Source organism: Cervus elaphus, chromosome 6 (genome assembly GCF_910594005.1).
Source record: "Cervus elaphus chromosome 6, mCerEla1.1, whole genome shotgun sequence".
NCBI classification, from domain to species: Eukaryota; Metazoa; Chordata; class Mammalia; order Artiodactyla; family Cervidae; genus Cervus; species Cervus elaphus.
In genome coordinates, this window is record NC_057820.1 from 21,308,046 (window position 1) to 21,332,060 (window position 24,015).

Below are 24,015 nucleotides of genomic sequence, written 5' to 3' on the forward strand. Positions count from 1 at the left end.
TTCTATTTGCAGCTTAGAAGTAGGAACATCTGTATTTAAGTCCCACTTCTGACACTAATTAGCATGAAAATTTTAAACGACTCATTTTTAAGCCCACAGGGTCAGGCATGGTGTCCTCCATCTGCTAAAAAAGTGTAAAGACTAGGTCTCCAAGTTTCCTTCTAGTTTTAAAATTTTATCCATACTGAGTTGCAACGGTCAGTAATCGAAATTCTCTAAAGAAAATAAAATTCCTATTGACAAAATTATTTCATATGTACTTTGCAGAGCCAGTAAAATAGATGAATTTATTCCGTCAAGACAGTCTTTTTAAATGTCCTAGGCTGAGTGCAGTCTCTGCAGCGAGCTTCAATTTTTGTCAATTTAAAAAAAAATCGATACTTCACCCATACTTATAGATCTTTTCAAAACAATTTTACTTAATTTTGCCTGTACTGGGTATTCGTCTCTCTGCACAGGCGTTCTCTAGTTGCAGCGGGCAGGGGCTGCTATTCAGTCGCGATGCCCGGACTTCTCACTGCAATGGCTGCGATGGCTTCTTCAGTTGTCAGGCATGAGCTCTAGGGTGTGCAGCGTTAGTAGTCGCGGCGTGTGGGCCCAGGAGCTGTGGCTCACAGGCACCCAGGGATCAAACCAGTGTCCCCTGTGCCGCAAAACAGACTCAACCATTGGACTACCAGGGAAACCACATATAGGTCTTAAAACATGTTATTTGCTATGAGTTTTGAGGGATTTAAGTGGTAGTAATTAATTACTTTAACACATTATTTTGTTCTTGTGGCATATGCAGACTTTTTCGGAAACAACCAGGTATGAACTTCACAAGAGCATCTTCATTTCAATGAAGTACTGGCATCCTTGTCTAGACTATATGTCTACAAGTCAGACCTAAAGTCCTCAGAATATCTGTTGGCTGCCCCTACTGACATTAAGCTTTTTCAGCAAAGTGCTGTCTCTTCTTGGAAGTATCTATGACTATGCTTTTCCATCTGCCACACAAGACGAAGTCACTGTCTTTGAACATGCCATTTCTGCTTTCATGGCTTAAAGAGACCAATAGTCTACACATATGTCTTTGGGGCATTCTGACATTTTTCCAGAGATAATGATTAACTCTCTGGCCATTGGTTGACCTTTAACAGTAACACTTACTTGTTTAGATAAATTTATAAGCTAAATTATTAATATAGAATGATTTTTTAAAAAAGACTTCATGGACAAATGCATATTATATTGCACTCTTTATAAATTGAATTGAGCTATGAATAATGTGAACAAACTTAATACCAGAACTTCAGAGGTTTTTCTACATATAGTATAACTGGAAATTTATTTTGGTTGGAATATAGTATCTTAAATATGCAATTATCTGAAACAATCCATCCAATAAGCAACCAGCAGCTTCTTTACAATATCAACTTGGACGCTTTCAGTCTTGGAGTACTATACAATCAATAAAGAAGCATGCAAATAATATCTGAACAAAGAACACATAGTTTAAAATTTTGTATTAATTTGTTTTTAAGGAAAATGCCCTAGTACATGAGGAAAAGAATTTATCAACTAGGTATTGCCCAGGTTCACATTAAATTGTTACAGCTGGGTATAACCATTTTAAAAAAATCTGGATATGACTATTAGCAGATACTTGGCCAGCATAAGTCAGAACACATGTTTCAGCTTTATGGCAATAGGCTGTGAGCTTTTTGTCACTTGGTTCTCTTAAGGCTTCCCAAAATGTGTAAATGTTCCAGGTGTCCACTTAATTTAGTTAGTACCAATACTATAAAGATTTTTCAAGACGTAGACTAAATGTACTGAACTAAACAAATTTATTGGATGAAAGTAATGTAGCTCTGTAGTAATGTAGTAATGTTTCAGTAATTTCACATGACCATTTAACATTAAAATATCTAGTTTTAATTTTTTATTTAATTGATTTGTTTACAATGCTCCTTTTTCAAATAGACCAGTTTTCATAATAAATAATTCATTACTTTATAAGTTGGTGGTAAACATTTGTACTTTTGACCAGATACGTGTTCTAGTCTTACCTAACAGTTGTAAAAACCAATGAATGTTAGAAGCATTTATTTAAAGTCTAATTTTTAAAAATTGGTATGATTTTTTTTTAACTAAGCACTTCTCAAATTTACTTGACTACAAAATTCTTATATCCCATAAAGACAGTAACCTCATGCAGAGAGTACTTTAAAAGGCTTGGGACAGAAAAGATACCTCCAAGTTTTCTTTGGATACTTCATCTCTAATTCTTAGATAATTTTTCACATTTTTCAAATCTATATTTTTTCACCTAGAGCCCCTACATCTCATTCTTTTTTTTTTAAATAGAGGCTACTAATAAACTGGCAACCTTAACTTCCACTTTTACATAATTCAACTCAATGTAAATATTGAGTAATTATTCAATAATTACTTGGTGAGTAAATATTCACCAAGATACTATGCTTCCTATTGTAAAATTATTATATCACCCTTTACTTTTCACTTTGGTAGACTAAATTGACCAAAATCCTGCTATTTTTTTCCATTATATATCATAATTTATACTCATGTGATCATTCTTCTGGAACCACACTTTTCAAAAATATCTACAATCATTTTGAATTGTGATAATTGATACTAGGCATATCAGTCTAATGAATGTAGCATACTCCGGGAATCAGGAACCACTTTAAACATCATTGAGACCTGTCTGGTATTGCTGCTGGAAATTCCTTTTCTAAAGTGGGCTTTTTTGAAAACTTTATATGAAATCAATACATCAGCCCCCTCTTCTCCCACTCCTACCCTCCAAAGTATACCTCGTTTGTCAGGGCTTTCCACTACAGCCATGTCTTTATAACCAAGGACTTTAAATTTCAAAGGTAAAAAGATAATCAATTAAATCATAAATACATGAAGACAGGGAGTGAAAGTTCCTTCCATCTAAGGAACATGCAAGGAAATACAATCAATTTATATCCAACTGTTGCATTCAGAAACAAAATGGTTTCACTGGGTGCACATATTTATTGGTGCTTAAAAATTGTCAGTCTCTTTTGACACTGAATTTCCAACAATTTTTTTAAACTTCTTATTTTTCAAAATACATAAAAGATTTTTTATTTGGTCAGCTGCTTACTAAAAATATTTGTACTGATAATCCATTAACTAACAATTAGAGGACTATGCTCATAGTCAAGAATTCTTAAAATTTTATTTATATGCATTGATATTCCAGATAAGTATGATAAGGTAATAAATGAAAGGCGAGCAAACACAAATAAAACTTCATTAGCACAAAATAAAATCCTGTGGGGTAAGTGGAATGGAATAGAAGTCAAGAAGAAACATTAATGATAAACATTTTGAACTCTGATGGAATAGCTTGTTTGAGCTTTTAAACAGGAAAGAGTGGACATATCTGCTTTGGCATTTAGTTACCACTGGACACATTTTTAAAAGTGGCATCCAATATACCAGGTGTGACATCCTTTTTAACAATTCAAATTATGGTGAAATTATTGGATATAAACTTGAAAAATACATGAGGAGTGTAGAGCTTTTCAAAATTCTTAAGACTACATGAGCAATATGTTTGAAGACCACTGATTTAGGAAAGAGGGAGAGTAAACAAATGCCCTGGGGGAAAATGTAGAAGGACTGCTGGAGCAGTAAGGGGATTCATGCAGGTTAGTTCTCATGAATTCAAAAACAGGAGGGGTGGGATGAACTGGGAGATTGGGATTGACATATATACACTACTATGTACAAAAGAGGTAACTAATGAGAACCTACTATATAACACAGAGAACTCAACTCAGGGCTCTGTGGTGACCTAAATGGGACGGAAATCCCAAAAAGAGGGGATATATGATACACACAGCTGACTTACTGCACTGTGTAGCAGAAACTAATGCAACATTGCAGAGTAGCTATCCCCCAATACAAAATTTTTTTTTTCTTTAATGAGACCAGTCACTTTTGCAGGATTTTCTCCAGCTATACTCAGGTCTGCAAGTGCAGGTGTGGAGAAAGAGGAGAGTTGGATTTAACCAGCATTGGAGTCTTGCCAGGCAACAATAATAAAGCAAAAAAAATAGAAGCAAGTGAGTTGACAGTGTCTGCAAAGGATTGATTATAATGATGGACCATGGAATCAAAACTAAATTGGGAGGGAAATAGGAGAATAGAGACTTCAGGGATACTTTTAAAAGGTGTAGGAACAATGAGCTATAGAGCTCATGAGAGTCAGAGAATAAATCTAGAGAACTAGAGCGAGAACTGTGGAAAGTTCAGTGGTAGTGCTGAGAAAATAAGGTGCTTGACATTGTGATCGTGGATGGATTGCAGATATTAGTAATGCAAAATCTAGAGTCTGATGGTGGGATGAGATGGATAAGGTTGTTATCAGAGAAGTTCATTGGAGAAGAGAGCCAGGATGTGAGTGGCCAGACTGGAAGGTTTATCTCCATGCTCACTGAACCTCTGATAGTATGATGGGCATAAGGATTATTGAATTATTTAAACAACAGGTCATCTGACTGAGGTGACTCTAATTCTTGGAGGCCTACATAAGCAAATAAATCAAAATCTAAGCCATAAATTTCTCAAGGTTACAAAATCAAAACCTAAGGCTTCTGCCTTTTCTCTATAAAGGCTTTCTCTGAACTCCTGTTGACAGGGCTCTCCTAACCACTTCCAATTTGGTTCTGCATGATTAAAACCATTTTTTGATCAAATAATGAACTCTTGAAATTTTTCATACACTTCAGTTTATCTTTTAATAATCTGAAAAGACAGACAAATCCAGGAGCTTAAACTCAAGTCTGTAGAGAACATCAAGAAGCAGGGGTGGTAGACTGTATCGTCTGAAGACATGATTTCCAAAGCTGGGAGACTGGAGGAGACAAAAATTGTCTAGGCTCTGTCCTTGGTCCTTTTTACTCCATCACTCTCCCTGGAGGGTCGCAATTAGACCCACTAAATTAGCTTTAAACATCAAATATTCCTTGATGATTCTTATTTATTTTTTTAATGTACAACTCCTAGCCTGACTTTGGCTTGAGATCAAATATCACATATCAAGAGATGACCTAAGAGGTTCACATGGATGACAGAAGCTATCTCAATTTTGATGTGTCTAAAAACTACTGATATTTCCTTCATGTCCCCAGAACAACCCTCTGCTTTCACACATTTCCTCATCTCAGTAAATGACACCAAAATTTACCTAGTTTCTCAAGCCAAAAATAATATTTACTTAGCCGTAAAAAGGAACAAATTTAAGTCAGCTGTAGTAAGGCAGATGAATCTAGAGCCTGTCATACAGAGTCAAGTAAGTTAGAAAGAAAAACAAATAGCATACATTAATGTATATATATATATATATATAGAGAGAGAGAGAGAGAATCTAACTCTTTGCGACTAAGCACACATGCATGGAATCTAGAAATATGATACTGATGAGCGTAGATGCAAGAAAGAAATGGAGACACAGATGAAGAGAACGGACTTGTGGACACGGCGGGGGAAGGAGCGGGTGGGACGAATTGGGAAAGTAGCACTGAAATATATACACTACCATATGTAAAACAGACAGCTAGTGGAAAGCTGTTGTATAGCACAGGAAGCCCAGCCTGGTGCTCTGTAATGACCTAGAAGGGTGGGATGTGGGGGGATGGGGATGGGAGGGAGAATCAAGAGGGAGGAGACAGGATGTATCTATAGAGCTATGACTGATTCGAATTGTTGTACAGCAGAAACTAACACAACACTGTAAAGCAATTATCCTCCAATTAAAAAATTTTAAGAAAAACAATAACTTAGACATCAACTTAGACATCCAAGTTGATTCTTCTCTTCTACTGTGCATATCAAATCTATCAGTATATCCTGACCCTCTAATTGAAAAAAGCAAAAGGATTCCTAACTGGGTCCTGCTCCACCGCCTCCCCAGAAGAAGCACTGATCTTTTCTTGCATGGGCTACTGCAGTACCTGTTAACAGGTTCATGCCTACTTCTGTTAAACAACAGCCAGTGTGAAGATTCATTCTTCCAATTTATGAGCACAGAACTTCTTTTCATTTATTGCCATCTTCCTCAATTTCTTTCATCAAATATTAAATTTTTCGGCATACAGGTTTTTAACCTTCTTGATGAACTTTATCCCCAGATATTTTATTCTCTTGATGCAGTAGTAAATGGCATTTCTCTATTAATTTCTCTTTCTGATAGTTCAAAGTTAGTGTATAAAAACACAAGAGATATTTATAAATTGAAATTGTAAATTGATTTTGTGCCTAAACTTTACTGAATTTTTTCAATAATTCTAACTACTTTTTGATGAACTTGTTAGGTTTTCTATATATAAATTATTTCATTTGCAAACAGTGACAGTTTTACTTGTACCTTTCCAAATTCAGTTCAGTTTCAGTTCAGTCACTCTGTCATGTCTAACTCTTTGCAACCCCATGGACTGGAGCAGCCAGGCCTCCCTGTCCATCATGAACTCGTAGAGTTTACTCAAACTCAAGTCCATTGAGTCAGAAATGCCATCCAACCATCTCATCCTCTGTCGTCCCCTTCTCCTCTTGCCTTCAATCTTTCCCAGCATCAGGGTCTTTTCCAATGAGTCACTTCTTCACATCAGGTGGCCAAAGTATTGGAGTTTCAGCTTCAGCATCAGTCCTTCCAATGAATTTTCAGGACTGATTTCCTTGAGGAAGGACTGCTGGATCTCCTTGCAGGCCAAAGGACTCTCAAGAGTCTTCTCTAACACCACAGTTCAAAAGAATCAATTCTTCGGTGCTGGGCTTTCTTTATAGTACAATTCTCACATCCATACATGACTACTGGAAAAACCATATCTTTGACTAGACAGCACTTTGTTGGCAAAGTAATGTCTCTGCTTTTTTATATGCTGTCTAGGTTGGTCATAGCTTTTCTTCCAAGGAACAAGTGTCTTTTAATTTCATGGATTGCAGTCACCATCTGCAGTGATTTTGGAGACCAAAAAAAAAATAAAGTCTCTCACTGTTTCCACTGTTTCCCCATCTATTTGCCATTAAGTGATGGGACCAGATGCCATGATCTTAGTTTTCTGAATGTTGAGTTTTAAGCCAAATGTTTCACTCTCTTCTTTTACTTTCAACAAGAGGCTCTTTAGTTCTTCTTCACTTTCTGCCATCAGGGTGGTATCATCTGCATATCTGAGGTTATTGATATTTCTCCTGCCTAACTTGATTCTACCTTGTGCTTCACCCAACTCGGCATTTCACATGATATGCTCTGCATATAAGATAAATAAGTAGGGTGACAATATACAGCCTTAACATACTCCTTTCCCAATTTGGAACCAATCTATTGTCTCATATCCAGTTCTAATTGTTGCTTCTTGACCTGCATACAGATTTCTCAGGAGGCAGGTAAGGTGATCTGGTATTCCCATCTCTTGAAGAATTTTCCACAGTTTGTTGTGAACCACACAGTCAAAAGCTTTGGTGTAGTCAATAAAGCAAAGTAGATGCTTTTTGGAACTCCCTTGCTTTTTCAATGATCCAACGGATGTTGGCAATTTGATCTCTGGTTCCTCTGCCTTTTCTAAATCCAGCTTGAATATCTGGAAGTTCACGGTTCACACAGTACTGACGCTTGGCTTGGAGAATTTTGAGCATTACTTTGCTAGCATGTGAGATGAGTGCAATTGTGCAGTAGTTTGAGCATTCTTTGGCATTGCCTTTCTTTGGAATTGGAATGAAAACTGACCTTTTCTAGTCCTGTAGCCACTCTTCAGTTTTTCAAATTTGCTGGCATGTTGAGTGCAGCACTTTCACAGCATCATCTGTTAGGATTTGAAATAGCTCAACTGGAATTCCATCATCTCCACTAGCTTTGTTCATAGTGATGCTTCCTAAGGACCACTTGACTTTGCATTCCAGGATGTTTGGCTCTAGATGGGTGATGACACGATCATGGTTATCTGGGTCATGAAGATCATTTTTGTATAGTTCTTCTGTGTATTCTTGCCACCTCTTAATATCTTCTGCTTCTGTTAGGTCCATATCATTTCTGTCCTTTATTGTGCCCATCTTTGCATGAAATGTTCCCTTGTCATCTCTAATTTTCTTGAAGACATCTCTAGTCTTTCCCATTCTATTATTTTCTTCTATTTCTTTGCACTGATCACTGAGGAAGGCTTTCTTATCTTTCCTTGCTATTCTTTGGAACTCTGCATTCAAGTAGGTATATCTTTCCTTTTCTCCTTTGTCTTTAGCTTCTCTTCTTTTCTCAGCTATTTGTAAGGCCTCAGACAATCATTTTGCCTTTTTGTATTTCTTTTTCTTGGGGATGGTCTTGATCACTGCCTCCCATACAATGTCACGAACCTCCATCCATAGTTCTTCAGGTACTCTGTCTATCAGATCTAAACCCTTGAATCTATTTGTCACTTCCACTGTATAAGGGATTTGATTTAGCTCATACCTGAATGGTCTAGTGGTTTTCCCTACTTTCTCAATTTCCAAGGGAAACCAGTCAATATCACAGTAATCCAAGTCTATGCCTCAACCAGTAATGCTGAAAAAGCTGAAGTTGAATGGTTCTATGAAGACCTACAAGACCTTCTAGAACTAACACCCAAAAAAGATGTCCTTTTCATCAGAGGGGACTAGAATGCGAAAGCAGGAAGTCAAGAGATACCTGGAGTAACAGGCAAATTTGGCCTTGGAGTACAGAATGAAGCAGGGCAAAGGCTAACAGAGTTTTGCCAAGAGAACGCACTGGTCATAGCAAACACCCTCTTCCAACAACACAAGAGAAGACTCTACGAATGGACATCACCAGATGGTCAATACCGAAACCAGATTGATTATATTCTTTGCAGCCAAAGATGGGGAAGCTCTATACAGTCAGCAAAAACAAGACTGGGAGCTGACTGTGGCTCAGATTATGTTGGGTGAATAAATATTTCCAAATGTTATATCTTCTGTTGGATTGACCCCTTAATCATTATGTAATGATCATCGTTATCTTTTATTACAGTCTATTTTAAAGTCTATTTTGCCTGATGTAAATGTAGCTACCTCAGCCTTCTTTGCTCTCTACCTATATGAAATGTCTTTTTTGCATCATTTTACTTTCAGTCTGTGTGTGTGCTTACATCTGAAGTGAGTGTCTTATAGGCAGCAAAATAGGGTCTTGTTTTTTATCCATTTGGTCACTTACTTTGATTGGAGAATTAAGCCCATTTACATTTCTCGTAATTGTTTTCCGGCTGTTTTGTAGTTCCTCTCTATTTCTTCTTCTCTTGTTCTACCTTATGGTTTGATGATTTTCTTTAGTGTTATGCTTAGAACTCATTCTCATTTTCTTTTGGTATGTACTGTCCATTTTTCATTTGTGGTTACCAAGAGGCTCATATTTGATAGCCTATGTATGTACATATGCATATACATGTATGTGTATGTAAGTGTTTGTGTGTGTGTATGTGTGAGCACCAATCTATTTTAAGTTCTTGGAAATTTAAGTTTGAACACATTCTAAAATTGTATATTTTTACTCTTTTCCCACATTTTATGTTTTTGATATCACATATTACATCTTTTTATTCTATGTAACTAATTATTATAGTTGCAGTTATTTTTATTACTTTTGCCTTTTAACCTTTGTACTAGCTCTATAAGTAATCAATCCCCTATCCTTTACTACATATTTACCTTTACCAGTGAGATATTCATAAACATGTGTTTTCTTGATACTAATTATTTTTTACCTTAAGGAAGTCCCTTTAACATTTCTTGCAAGACCAGTTTAGTGGTAATAAATACCTTTACTTTTTGCTTGTCTGGAAAACTATCTCCCTTCAATCTGAATGATAATCTGACCAGGCAGAGTATTCTTGTTTGAAAGTTTTTCCTTTCAGCACTTTGAATATATCACAGCACTCCTTTCTGGGTTACAAAGTTTCTGCTGAAAATCTAATAGTCATTTGGAGATTCTTTTGTATATAACAAGTGGTTTGTTTGTTTTTTTTCCTTACTCTTTCAAGATTCACTCTTGAACTCTGACATTTTAATTATAATGCATCTTGGTGTAAATCTTTCTGGGTTCCTCTTATTTGAAACTCTCTGGGCTTTCTGGATCTGGATTGTATTTCCTCCCCATGTTAGGTAAATTTTCAGCCATTATTTCTTCAAATAAGTTTTCTGCCCCCTTTTTCTTCTGGAATTCCTATAATGTAAATGTTGTTCTGCTTCATGTTGTCTCATAGGTACCTTAAGATACCTTCACTTTTAAACACTTTTTGCTATTCTGTTTGAATGAGTTCCACTGGCCAGCCTTCCAGATCCCTGATCCTTTCTGCTGTTTCATCTGGTCTTCTGATGAACGCCTCTAGCATATTTTTCAGCACAATTATTATATTCTGTAATTCAACTTCAACTTCCATTTGCTACTTTCTTATATTTTCTCTTTGTTAAAGGTCTCATCTTTATGACCATTACTTTGAACTCTTTATCAGCTAAATTATTCATCTGCATTTCATTAAGGATTTTTTCCCCTGGGATTTTATCTTATTGTTTCATTGGGAACATTTTCCTCCATTTCCTCATTTGTTTGACTCTCCATGTTTGCGTCTATATACTGGGCAGGGGGCGGGGCAGGGGAACTCCTTCTCTCAGATTTGAAGGAGTGGCCTTGTGTAAGAAATGAACCTTATCATTCAACCTTGCTCTAGTTTTTAGTTGTCTCTTGAACCTTTGTGATTGTTTAAGCAACCTGATTTATTCTTGATAGGTTCTAGTTATTGAGGGTGTGCCAAGACTTGTTAGCATTCCAGACAGAGAGATCTCAGTTAGAACCTAGTTTCAGGCTGATAAGTCAGACCCTCAGGCAGCAGCTTTTAAAGCAGATACACACATACTGTCTTGTGGAACCTCAAAGATAAACCCTGCTGGCCTCCTAAGCTTGTGATCTGGATATGTCTTCTTGAACAAAGTTACAAAAATCACGGGTCCAGGCAGGAGTATCAACTCCTTTTTGGGAGTACCAGCAAGCTGTAGCAAGGCCAGTGTTGGTCACTCAGTCGTCTCTGACTCTTTGTGACCCCATGGACTGTAGCCCACCAGGCTCCTCTCTCCATGGACTTCTCCAGGCAAGAATACTGGAATGGGTTGCCATTTCCTTCTCCAGCAAGGCCATAGGAGAGTGGAAAGATGGTTCCTCCAGCCCACATAACCTCAGAGCAACTCAGTAGCCTTTTGATGTGTGGTAAATCTGAAGTCTATTGCTCTGGCTGAAGCTCCAGTAGGCCTTTTTCTCAGGATGACTGGGGGTGTGTTGGTCCATGAGTATGCATGAACCTGGGGCACACCCACCAGCTTTTGTGGGACTGTAGGAGAGCCTGGGACCAGTCACACCCACTGCTGCTAGCAAGATAGACAAAGAACACAGAAATGGCACCCACGGTCACTCTGTTCCCAGAGAGAGTGGCAGTAGGCGCCTGCCCCTCCAACAGATGTTTTAAGATTAGCAAATGGATCTCCTTCACATATGGTCTATGTGCTTTTCAAACTGCTGTTTTTATGCTGGGTCCCATGGTGAGTGACTCTATGTGTGAGTCCTTTAGGAGTGAAATCTCTGTTCCCTATACCCAATGGGCCTCTTGAATATATCCTGTTTGTTTTCAAAGCCACACCTTTTGGGGGCTCCTCTTATGGTGCAGGGTCCAAGGGTTGGGGTGCTTGATATTGAGCATGAACACCTGGCTCTTCAGAAAGAAGCTCTGTGTTTGTAAGACTTCCTCCTGATTGTGGAAGTGTGGAATTTTTGTGAGACCACATCTCTGCTTCTCCTACTGCCTTGATGTAGCCCTTTTATCCTCTGCTGGAGAGAACCATTAAGCTAGCTTTAAGGTCTTTTTTAGAAGGCATTGTTCAAAACATAGATGTAGATTTGGTATGTCTGTGGGAGGGGATAAGTCTCCAGGATCTTCCTAAACTGCCATCTTGAACCGGCCCTCAGAAAATGGTTTTAAAGTGAATTTGAATATATATATTCTTCATCCCACCCTACCATGTCAAAGAAGAAAAGTGAATTTGTCTCAGATTGTTTGTTTTTTATAGATGAAAAGGGAATTATTTAACACCTTATTAACCTTAAATGTTCAGAAACTGACTTTAAATTTATTGCCCCATCTAGGAAATTTCTAGATAGAAAAAATTTTTCTAATTACAATCACTTTCTTATTTCTATTTTAAAAATAAGGAGTATTATTTATCAAGTCAGTAACCCCACTTCTCAGCTTTTTGAAAAGATTTATAATTCAGTAAGTTAAAATGTATATATAATAAAATAATATTTATCAGATAAATTATGTACTCAAACATTATTGTTCAAATAAACACATTTTTCTTACTCTTAATACTCAGCATGTTCCTTTGCTTAATGAAAACAGTGATAATATAAAATTGGAGAAACTCGAGACAGCCACAATGTGATGAAAAGTTAAATGCTTTTGCAGCTATATTGAGATATAACTGAATACTAACATTGTGTAAGTTTAAGGTGTACAACATGTTGATTTAATGTACTTGATATTGCAAAATGATTACCACTACAGTGTTAGCTAACACCTGCATTATATCATATATTTCCACTATGTTATAGTGAGAACATTTAATATCTACTCTCATAGCAACTTGCTAGTATGCAATACAGTATCACAAAATGTAATCACTATACTGTACCTGAGATCCCCAGAACTTGTTCATAAATTTCAACTTTGATTTCAAAATATTCATTAATTTAATTAAACTTATATTTTAAATTTATTCATTTAATTAATTTAACTTCCATTTTAAAATCATAACTTTAAATGGTCAAAATATATTTTAAGTAGTAAAAAGAATGATTTATAATAAAATCTTTTAATACTAGAAAATTTTTAATAGCAAACAAATTTTGGTTCTAATGTAGCTTATAACCAACCTCTTTTTAGTAGTTCACTGACTGAAACAAAATTCTAATTTTTTTTGAACAAGCGGGGCCCTTTCCATTTTACTCCAAAAGGGCACAAAATATATAGATAAAAGAGATATTCCATGAGAAACAATTCACCTCCCTAAAGAAACAGCACCTTAGATTCTTTTTTAAAGATGGGATGATTTAAACCTATCAGAAATTATAAATTTAAAGTTAAACCTTATACCCCTTTCCAAAGGATTAATGATACTGGCTTTAGACTCATTTTATGGAATTTATTTTGCAGAAATCTGTTTTTGGTTTTGGGAATTCACATATCTCTACTTTCTGCCTAGAATATTCTTTACCCAGACCCTTATCTGGCTAGCCCCTACTCACCTGTCAGGTCTGAACTTGACTATATCTCCCTCTTTGCTCAGGCTTCCCTGACCACACAGCATTTTGGTTAGAGGGGCTTCCTGTGGCTTCTGGAAATTCTCTTATTTATTCATTTTGTAACCATCTATTTGCTTGTCTCTAACCCCTAAACAATGTTAAGTTCCTTGTGGGCAGGAACTGATTATCTTCTTCAGGAATGAACTTTAGGAAAGCTTTTTTTTTTTTTTTTCAAGAATCAATTAATCACATCAGTTGCACTCATGTAGTTGAATATAGCCACAGTACCTGCTATTTCCTGAGAAATCTAGAGGTCAATGCATTCTACTTATTATTCATTCATCAGGCTCTAAAAGCAATGTCATATACTTTGATGAAAAGATTAATTATGCATCAAATTTTTTCATGAAAAGTAGCATCTAAAAACTTACACCATCACTCCAAAGTTGTATGGTTATAGATTTCTTTTGCCTTAACATCTTGTACCTGAAACCTAAGAAGCCTCAAAGAAATATTATCCCCCTCCTCTCTTGCTATCTATTTTGCTAAATAACCAACTAATTTTAAGCCCATGATCCCTATTTTCCAAGGGATGTAAATGGGAAGAAATATCTTAAGTCCATATAAAGCAAAAAAAGTTACATGAAAACAACACCCCCATTCCCTCTTTAAAGTTCAACAGTATTTACAAGACATAATCAATTCCAGTTTAGGATTTAAGAAAATATCTGTGTGACATTCTAAAATGAGTGAAATTCAACAAACTGATTTATATTAAATTCCAAGCTTAGGACTCCTAAGTCAACATTCTAACAGTGCTAGCTAGTGAAAGTGCAGGGACAGTGCGGCTTGCCATGGCTGAAGGCAAACCGAAAGCTGTGAGGGATGGCTGCGGGGTCATGTGCTGCCAAGGCCTCAATGTAAACACAGGTGTGTGGGAAGGAGCGCAAGGTCTCTCCCATCTAGCAGCTAAAGAAACACTGGCAGTCACGCTGCGGAGTCTGAATGCTAAATTTTGAAAATAGATCATTTTTGTGAAACTTGCTACATCTTAACTCGCATGTTAATACATCCTCAACTTAAAGGGGTCATGAAGAACACTTGAACCTCATATCATTGTTTTACACTGAAAAATTTGAGATGGAAAGCAGATCTTTTTTTACCCCTGCTGAGCATCTCCCTGCTGAGTAAAGAAGTTTGAAGTTATTACCACCTCATTTGCTGGCATTTAGCAAGGATTCTTTTTATGGTTGCATGGAATTAATGCCACAAGAGGATTTTTCCTGCCAGTGTCTGTTAAATGGCATGGCAGTGCTTTATAAAAATATATGAGGACTATGGCATAGAAGACTAATAAATGTATCAGTAACATTTGTTAATAGGTTTGGGTTTGTGGGAATTTTTTATTTTTTAGGGTTCTGCTTTTTTGAATTTGTTTTGGGTTTTATTTTGGAGTGTTTTTTGGGGGGGTTGGTTTAGTTTTCCCATATACCTGTCTGTTGTTATCAAAATAGTGCTAAAATAGTGTACAATAACCTTTAGGATAATGGTAATAAACATAGGATTTAAAGGCAGATAGTTTCAGTTCATATTTTAGCTGAACAACCCACTACTGTGAGGCTTGAGCAGATTATGTAAATTCTCAAGCCTCAGGGCTTTCTTTTCAAACTGGAGTAACTGTGATATCTCCCAGCAGAGGGTAATTTTCTGCATTATACAGCGCCTCTTAATAGTGCCAAATAGCTATTAATGTCATTATTATCACTTTTTAATAATGTCTACTTATGACCAACCTGAATAGCATATCAAAAAGCAGAGACATTATTTGCCAACAATGGTCCATCTAGTCAAGGCTATGGTTTTTTCAGTGGTCATGTATGGATGTGAGAGTTGGACTGTGAAGAAAGCTGAGTGCTAAAAAATTGAAGCTTTTGAGCTGTGGTGTTGGAAAAGACTCTTGAGAGTCCCTTGGACTGCAAGGAGATCCAACCAGTCCATCCTAAAGGAGATCAGTCCTGGGGGTTCATTGGAAGAACTGATGCTAAAGCTGAAACTCCAATACTTTGGCCACCTCATGCGAACAGTTGACTCATTGGAAAAGACCCTAATGCTGGGAGGAATTGGGAGCAGGAGGAGAAGGGGACAACAGAGGATGAGATGGCTGGATGGCATCATTGACTCGATGGGCATGAGTTTGAGTAAACTCCGGGAGTTTGTGATGGACAGGGAGGCCTGGCATGCTGCGATTCATGGGGTTGCAAAGAGTTGGACATGACTGAGCGACTGAACTGAACTGAACTGAACTTACTTCATATAGAAGTAACTTTAACTCCATTTCATATTGTTTCCAAATTGTTTGACTATATGAAATGACTGACTATAAATACAAATAAATAAATTTGTAATTAACTTCTCTGCTAAAATATATTCTCTCTCCCCTATCCTATTTTGTCAGTTTCTAGCATTTCTCTTGAGTCAGTTTTCTGCTGCGTGAAAGCTGACATTTTGCTAGACTGTTGAAATGCATCCCAAGATTTCATTAATAATATGTCATGCTATCATTCCTAATTCACAAAATAACTGACAATATTAAGGTCAACAAAATATTCTCATGAAATTGAAAAAACTACTATATCTGCAACTGAATATGAAGAAAATAAAAACAAGCACAAGCCATTAAATGACATCAAGTGACTCAGTAATAATATGTATAACAACAATTACATTTGTCTAAGGTGCTTAAAAATATCAATTTCCATTTGAGGTGATATCTACATGAAATGAATACCATGTTCTTAATGACAAAATGAATTTTATTTATTAAAATATCATCCTAAACTTTGTTCTAGAAGCCAATATATTCAGGCATGACAAGGGAAAGAGAGAGAAGGAAAAAAAGGCAGATGAAGAATCCATTCGTTCATTGTTTACTCATTTATTTCACAAATGGTATCTATATGATCAAAATTTTATATATATCAGCTTCAACTTGTGCATAGCTTTGTTATTTACCAAGCATTTTTACATAGATTTTCTTATTTGATCTTCGTAATCTATTCAAGAGATGAGGGAAGTGAACATATTGCATGTCCAAAGTGACAGAGGCTTATGGTTGGTTTTTCTAAATACTGGCTAGGGCTCTTTTCACTACATGGTACTGGAAAATCATTTTTCATTATGCAGAGGAGAGGCTAAGCTTGAGAAATCTTATGACCACAGAAAGAACACAGAGGAATTCTTTCAATATGGAGACTTTCCCGGTATTCCTAGCACTCTTAAGTAGTTATTTTACTAAATCAAGTGATATACCTAGGTATTTTCCTTCTTTCTCTCCCATTTTTTACTAAGGCAAAAGAAAAAGTAAGTGTAAAGGAAGTTATAGTTGGGGACATATCTTGAGAGTCCCTTGGACTGGAAGGAGATTAAACCAGTCAATCCTAAAGGAAATCAACCCTGACTATTCATTGGAAGAACTGATGCTGAAGGTGGAGCTTCAGTAATTTGGCTACCTGATGCGAAGAACTGACTCAGTGGAAAAGACCCGGATGCTGGGAATGATTGAGGGCAGGAGGAGAAGAGGACAACAGAGGATAAGATGGTTAGATAGAAATCAGTGACTCAATGGGTGTTTGAACAAACGTTGGGAGATAGTGAAGGACAGGGAAGCCTGGTATGCTGCAGTTCATGGGGTCACAGAGTCAGAAATGACATAGCAACAAATAAAATTAGATGAATTTAAAAAATAGAATCACAGAAAAAAATAAAAAGAAGTACATATTACACAAGAAGTCTTAAGTAATTGATGGGACTGAGTATCAAATTTGGCCCTGAGTATCTTATCAACCAAACTAAAAATGAACACATGAAAAATTACATAACTCTCATTAGCAGAAACAAACAGGGGACACTTATTTCTTGTGGATAAATGAGTCATTTTTCCAGTCATTAAACATTTTAAATAGTTATTTTTTTTATCTATTTTTATTTATTTATTTGGCTGCAATGGGTCTTAGTTTTGGCCCACAGGATCTTCAGTCTTTGTTGTGGCATGCTGAATCTTCAATCTTTAGTTGCAGTATGCAAACTCTTAGTTGTGGTATGTGGGATCTAGTTCCCTGACCAGGGATTGAACCTGGGCCACCTGCATTGGGAATGCAGAGTCTTAGCCACTGGACCACCAGGGAAGTCCCTCTGTCATTAAAATTTAAAGGAAATTTCTCTCCTCCTCTCTTCAACTGGAGACCCACAGATAATATATTAAATAATCTCCTTTCCTAACAGCCTAAGCCAGCATCCTCCTATGTGATGCTACTGTTAATACTGTTATCATTAATATTAAATGTATAATAATGCATAATTTTTATGTGTGTTCACCTAAATACCTTTTGAATTAAGTACTGATATTATCCCAACTTAATGGACGAGAAAACATTTGTATAAATGAGACAACCTAGTAGCTTGCCCGAGGTCACATAAATAGTAAATTCTCATGAATTTTATCACTGAGACTTCTGCACATCTTGTTACTCCAAATCCCATGTTCTACTTCAGATAAAAAGAACACCACCTCATCTGCAGTCAGTTCTGTGGTCACAGCCTAAAAGCCTGGTTTTAAAGCCAGCAAGCATCTATCACCTGGAGGGCTTGTGAAAAACCCAAATCACAGGGCCCGAGCTCCATCAGAGATCATGATTTAGTAGACCTGAGATGCAGACAGAGGATTTACACTTCTAAGTTTCCACACGATGCTGATGTTGCTGGTCAGAGATTACAGATTGAGAACTACTAGCCTATAATTTGAAAGCTTCCAAATGTCTATCACACTTAATAGGGTATTTTGCTGAATGCTTTTTACTAGTCATCCAAATTTATTTGGTAATGTAGGTCCAGTCACTGAGATAAAGAATAATGAAAGAGGAGCCAGGTGGTATCCAGAAATAACACTACTTTTTTTTTCTTTTTTTTCAATTAGCATATTTTTCTATTATGGTGAGATAAACATAACACAAATATGCTATTTTAACAATATTTAAGAGCACAATTTATTGGTATTAATTATTCACAATTTTCTGTACCATTATGACTATTTCTAAAACTTTCCATTATCCCAAACAGAAACTCTGTACCCATCAAACAATAACTTTCCATTACCCCTCTCTCCAGCCCCTGATGAAAATTAATCTACTATCTCTCTCTATGTATTTCCTACAATATTGTCCTTTCATGCCTGGCTTGCTCTAAGATTCATCCATATTGTTTTAATAATATGGATGAGAACTTCATTCCTTGTAAAGGCTGGATATTAGTCTACTGTAATTAACATCCTTTTCTAAACCACATTTGCCGATGAGTTTTCTAAAGCTAATGAACACATGTTCACTTTGGTTCTCACTATCTTCTTTAATTTAAGATATTTACAGTGGTCACACTTCTTTTGTTCAATCTCATTTCACAGTGAAAAATTTGGATTACATATAAGGACAAAAAACAAACAAACAAACCACATGTAACACAACACTTATGTGGTACCAACTTTTTCTTTCTGTAAATTGATTCTCATCCCCACTTGCATCATCGCACTTAGCATTAAAATCTACATTATTTCGTCTCTACTACATATTCCTGTGTTGGAGAGCACATGAAAGGAAAATATTCTCCCACATTTAACAAGAGGGATGCAGGTGTAAAGTTGAAGGCTTAGATGCCTGCCAAACTGAGACAAGGCAAAAAATTGGGGAATTTTCTGGGAAGAGATTCAGGAGGCAGATGATTTTATGAGAAAAGTAGACTAGTGAAAGTTAGAGAGGGAGAGGAGGATTAGTCTGGAGAGGAAACCAAAAGCAAAATGAAGATCAGAAAAAAGGAGAAAAATGAAAGGAACAAGGTCTACATTTTAGGAAGTGGTTAAGACAGAGGTGCCACTCAGGCATTGACCTAGAATGGCTTTAGCAGCTCTGCTCCAAGCAACTCTCAATATCCCCAAATCCAGCTGGGGTTGGCTAGAGGAGAGACAGGGGCCCTGAGTGATAGCATCTGCCAGCATACATGGTATAAAGGTATAAAGGTATAAAGGCCTTGGCCAATTTCAGGCTACCAACTGATGGCCTATCTGGGAAGAGAAGTGCCCAGTGGTCTTGCTAGTTTGTGAAAGCTAGCTCCAACACATCCCTGCCTCAAGTCCACACATGAAAACACAACCTAAGAGAAAATCAGTGGACCCGCTATTCAAACACAGCTTCAGGACAACAGCTCTGCAGGCTTCTCCACAGCCCTCTGCTAGAATTTTGACCCAAAAATCTTCCTTGTAAAAGATGGAGAACCATCTCTTCTCTGTAACTGAGAGACAGGCATGGGATTACCTTCCTTCAAGTTTCTAACACAACCTTAGCGTGCGGATATTTCCTCCTTTGCTGCTGATACACATAAGTAGCTGCTCTCATTGCACAGGTATCCTGCAGTGCAAAGGTCTGAGGGAATGGAAGACTGCAGCAGCCCGGGGTGAGACAGCACTTGATGGGGTGGTAATGATGACCTGCAGTCAGCGTCAGGGGTGGAAATATAATTCAAGAGTTGAGGGATGAGAAATATTGTCTTTAGCTGACTCTGTGGTTTGGAGTGGTCTGGTGAGGGGGATGAGCCTCTCGACCACAGTTAGCCTCAAGGGAACGAGAAGGAAAACAATTGCCCAGGAGCAGAAGGCCTCCATGAGAGGACTTCCCCAGATAAGAATCCACCTTACAATGGAGGGAATGAAGGTTCGATCCCTGGTCAGGGAACTAGGAGCCCACATGCCGTGGGGCAACTAAGCCCATGCCTCCGCAACTATTGAGCCTGCACACCTCAACTAGAGAGAAGCTCACTCACCACAACTAAGACCTGACACAGCCAAAAATAAAAATAAATTTAAAAAAGGAAGAAGGCCCCCACAACCATTTACCATAGCTTCAGGGGTGCTGGTCAACATTTCATAAACAGGACCATACTTCCAAACTGAACCTTCAGGTTAAACATTTTGAAATATGGCCCTAAGTATTTTATACCCATTTTTTATTTTTATACATATTTATTTTAAAAATACTCTGAAAGAAATTATTGCATGTTTCCTTGCTTCAGACATTGATAAGCAATTCACAATTTTTTAAAACCTGCAATTACTTGGTTCCTTTTGTTTGAAAGAACAGAACAATGAATATCTTGGTGGTATTCCACGACTTACACTTGCTATCCTTTTTGCAGAAAGGATCTAGAAAGATATGGGCTTAAAAGGGCACTAATTTCACTCTGTACATTATACAGAGTGAAGTAAGCCAGAAAGATAAAGAACATTACAGCATACTAACACATATATATGGAATTTAGAAAGGTGATAACGATAACCCTATATGCAAAACAGAAAAAGAGACACAGAAATACAGAACAGACTTTTGAACTCTGTGGGAGAATGTGAAGGTGGGATATTTCAAAAGAACAGCATGTATACTATCTATGGTGAAACAGATCACCGGCCCAGGTGGGATGCATGAGACAAGTGCTCGGGCCTGGTGCACTGGGAAGACCCAGAGGAATCGGGTGGAGAGGGAGGTGGGAGGGGGGATCGGGATTGGGAATACATGTAAATCCATGGCTGATTCATATCAATGTATGACAAAACCCACTGGAAAAAAAAAATAAAAAGAAAAAGAAAAAAAAAAAAGGGCACTAATTTATACTTCGTGCCATTTTTTAAAATATTTAAGTCAATACCATTTGGGTCTGCAATTTTTGTTGTTGTCGTTCAGTCGCTCAGTAGTATTGACTCTTTGCAACCCCCTAGACTGCAGCTTCCCTGTCCTTTACCATCTCCCAGAGTTTCCTCAAATGCATGTCCATTGAGCCAGTGATGCCATCCAACCATCTCGTCTTCTGTTGCCTCCTTCTCCTCCTACCTTCAATCTTTCCTAGCATCAGGGTCTTTTCTGATGAGTTGGCTCTTCGCATCAGGTGGCCAAAGTGTTGGCGCTTCAGTTTTAGCATCAGTCCTTCTAATGAATATTCATGATGTCACAAAAAATAAAACATTTTTTTTCTTTATTAGCTCATAGCTAGATCATCATCCAGTCTCATCACTTCATGGGAAACAGATGGGGAAAAAATGGAAATAGTGACAAGCTTTATTTTCTTGGGTTCCAAAATCACTGCAAATTGTGACTGCAGCCCTGAAATTAAAAGACGCTAGCTCCCTGAAGGAAAAGCTGTGACAAACCTAGACAGCATATTAAAAAGCAGAGACATCATTTTGTCGACAAAGGTCCATATATGCAAAGCTATAGTTTTTTCAGTAGTCATTTACGGATGTGAGAGTTGGACCACATAGAAAGCTGAGCGCCAAAGAATTGATGCTTTCGAACTGTGGTGCTAGAGAAGCCTCTTGAGAGTCCCTTGGGCAGCAAGGAGATCAAACCAGTCAATCCTAAAGGAAATCAACCCTGAATATTCATTGGAAGAACTGATGCTGAAGTTGAAGCTTGAATACTTTAGCCACCTAATGTAAAGAGCCAACTCACTGGAGAAGACCTTGATTCTGGGAAAGACTGAGGGCAAGGGGAGAAGGGGGCAACAGAGGATGAGATGGTTGGATGGCATCATTGACTCAATGGACATAAGTTTGAGCAAACTCTGGGAGATAGGGAAGGACAGAGAAGCCTGGCGTGCTGCAGTCCATGGGGTTGTCAGAATCAAACACGACTCAGTGACTGAACAACAACATAGTTAACTTACTAGGAAATTAGGAGTTTTTTAAGGAACCCTGAATTATTTTCAGGTATCCTCATTGAAACTAAAAAACTGCAACTGGGGCCCTCAAACCCTGTAGATTCTGTGCTTCTCTCAACCTGTGAGAGGATCTGTGTTTTCCCAGAAATTACAGCCACTGCATGAAAGAGAAGTTCACATTCGCCTGCATGTGAAACACAGCTTGAGTTGCCGGGCTGCAACCCTCAGGGTTGTGAATGTTAATCAAACAAAGTGTTTATTCATTAGGCACTCCTTTTTTATTTTCTTTGGGACTGCATGTCTCAGAAGCCTTGCTCAAGTAGGTCCAAGAAAAGAACAGTCTACAGAGGGTTAACACATTAAGGAAAAACTCCAAAATGCATCAGAAGGCGGCAATTGGTTAGTCTGTGTGTTGGTTTGGTTGCTTTTTTTATTCTGTGTCATTCCATTTCTTCCCTTGGTTTCCTTCTCCTTCACTCTCCCAAGAGGGAGAGAGGGAGGGAGAGGGATCTATTTTCATTTCCTTATAATACAACAACAGTTTTTAGAGTGTGGAAGAGATGGAAGGGTGGTGATGTATACAGAAAATTGAAGCATTTGGTTCCCAGGCTCCAGTCCTGAAGAACAATCTCAGGTTGCTTCCAGGATGTGTGGGGCATTTTGGGGATCTTTGCCCATGAGACTCTCTGTCATTTCTTTCCTAACACAGGAATCTTCATCCCTCCCTGTCTCTCCTTTGACAGGGAATTATGACCTCCTAACGTCACCACTCTCCTCCTGTCAGCTTAGTCAGTACCTCTCACATTTTTGTTACCTAAATTAGAGTATTCTATAAAATAGAAATGTCAAATTCTATCTCTATCTATTCTTGACTTCTGCCTGCTAGAAAATAAGGTCCAGTACATCCAATGGGAAAAACCCTGATAATGGGAAAGATTGAGGGCAGGAGAAGGGGGCGACAGAGGATGAGATGGTTGGGTAGTATCATCAATTCAATGGACATGAGTTTGAACAACTCTGGGAGATAGTGGAGCACAGAGGAACCTGGAGAGCTACTGTCCATGGGGCTGCAAAGAATCAGACATGACTTAGCAACTAAACAACAACATATAATGCATGGTAATTTAATAAAATAACCCAGGTCATTTAGGTAACACACACACCCAAGAACTGTAATTTTTATTGCACTATTAATTGTGAATAAAATTTGATCAATACCTGAAAACAACTTCACCACAGTAAAATAATTTTCAAAGGAATCATTGACATAATTTATCATTTTAATGCCATTCTTAATAAAAAGACTGGCTTCCCTGGTAGCTCAGACAATAAAGACTCTGCCTGCAATTCAGGAGACCAGGGTTCGATTCTTGGGTTGGGAAGATCTCCTGGAGAAGGAAATGGCAATTCACTCCAGTGAAACTGGAGTGAAAATTCTTGCCTGGGAAATCCTATGGACAGAGGAGCCTGACGGGCTACAGTCTAGGGGGTCACAGAGTATCCGGCACAAATGAGCAACTAACACTTTCAAACTTTAAAAAAAAGATTAGGCTCATCACAGGAGATAAAAAGGTGCTAGTCAGATTTACCTTTCAGAGTAGAAAATTAAATGACTGAAAAAGTAAAAGACACAAAAGTATTCCCTGCAGTTTACAGGATCATTGTTTTTCTATTAATCAATAATAGTCCAGGTACATTTTTTAACTTGAAGCTCACTGCTGCTGCTGCTAAGTCACGTGAGTTGTGTCCGACTCTGTGCGACCCCATAGACGGCAGCCCACCAGGCTCCCCCATCCCTGGGATTCTCCAGGCAAGAACACCGGAGTGGGTTGCCATTTCCTTCCCTAGTGAGTGAAAGTGAAAAGTGAAAGTGAAGTCGCTCAGTCGTGTCTGACTCTTAGCAA

General features: G+C 37.7%; 1 protein-coding gene and 1 non-coding gene across 2 annotated transcripts in view; both read right to left on the reverse strand.

Moving 5' to 3' along the window:
- The window catches only part of CFAP299 (cilia and flagella associated protein 299), a 649,220-nt gene that overhangs the window by 512,321 nt on the left and 112,884 nt on the right, over positions 1–24,015 (reverse strand). The window lies entirely within an intron of this gene.
- Positions 17,472–17,544, reverse strand: TRNAG-CCC. The gene has a single exon. It is a non-coding gene; the product is annotated as a tRNA-Gly (tRNA).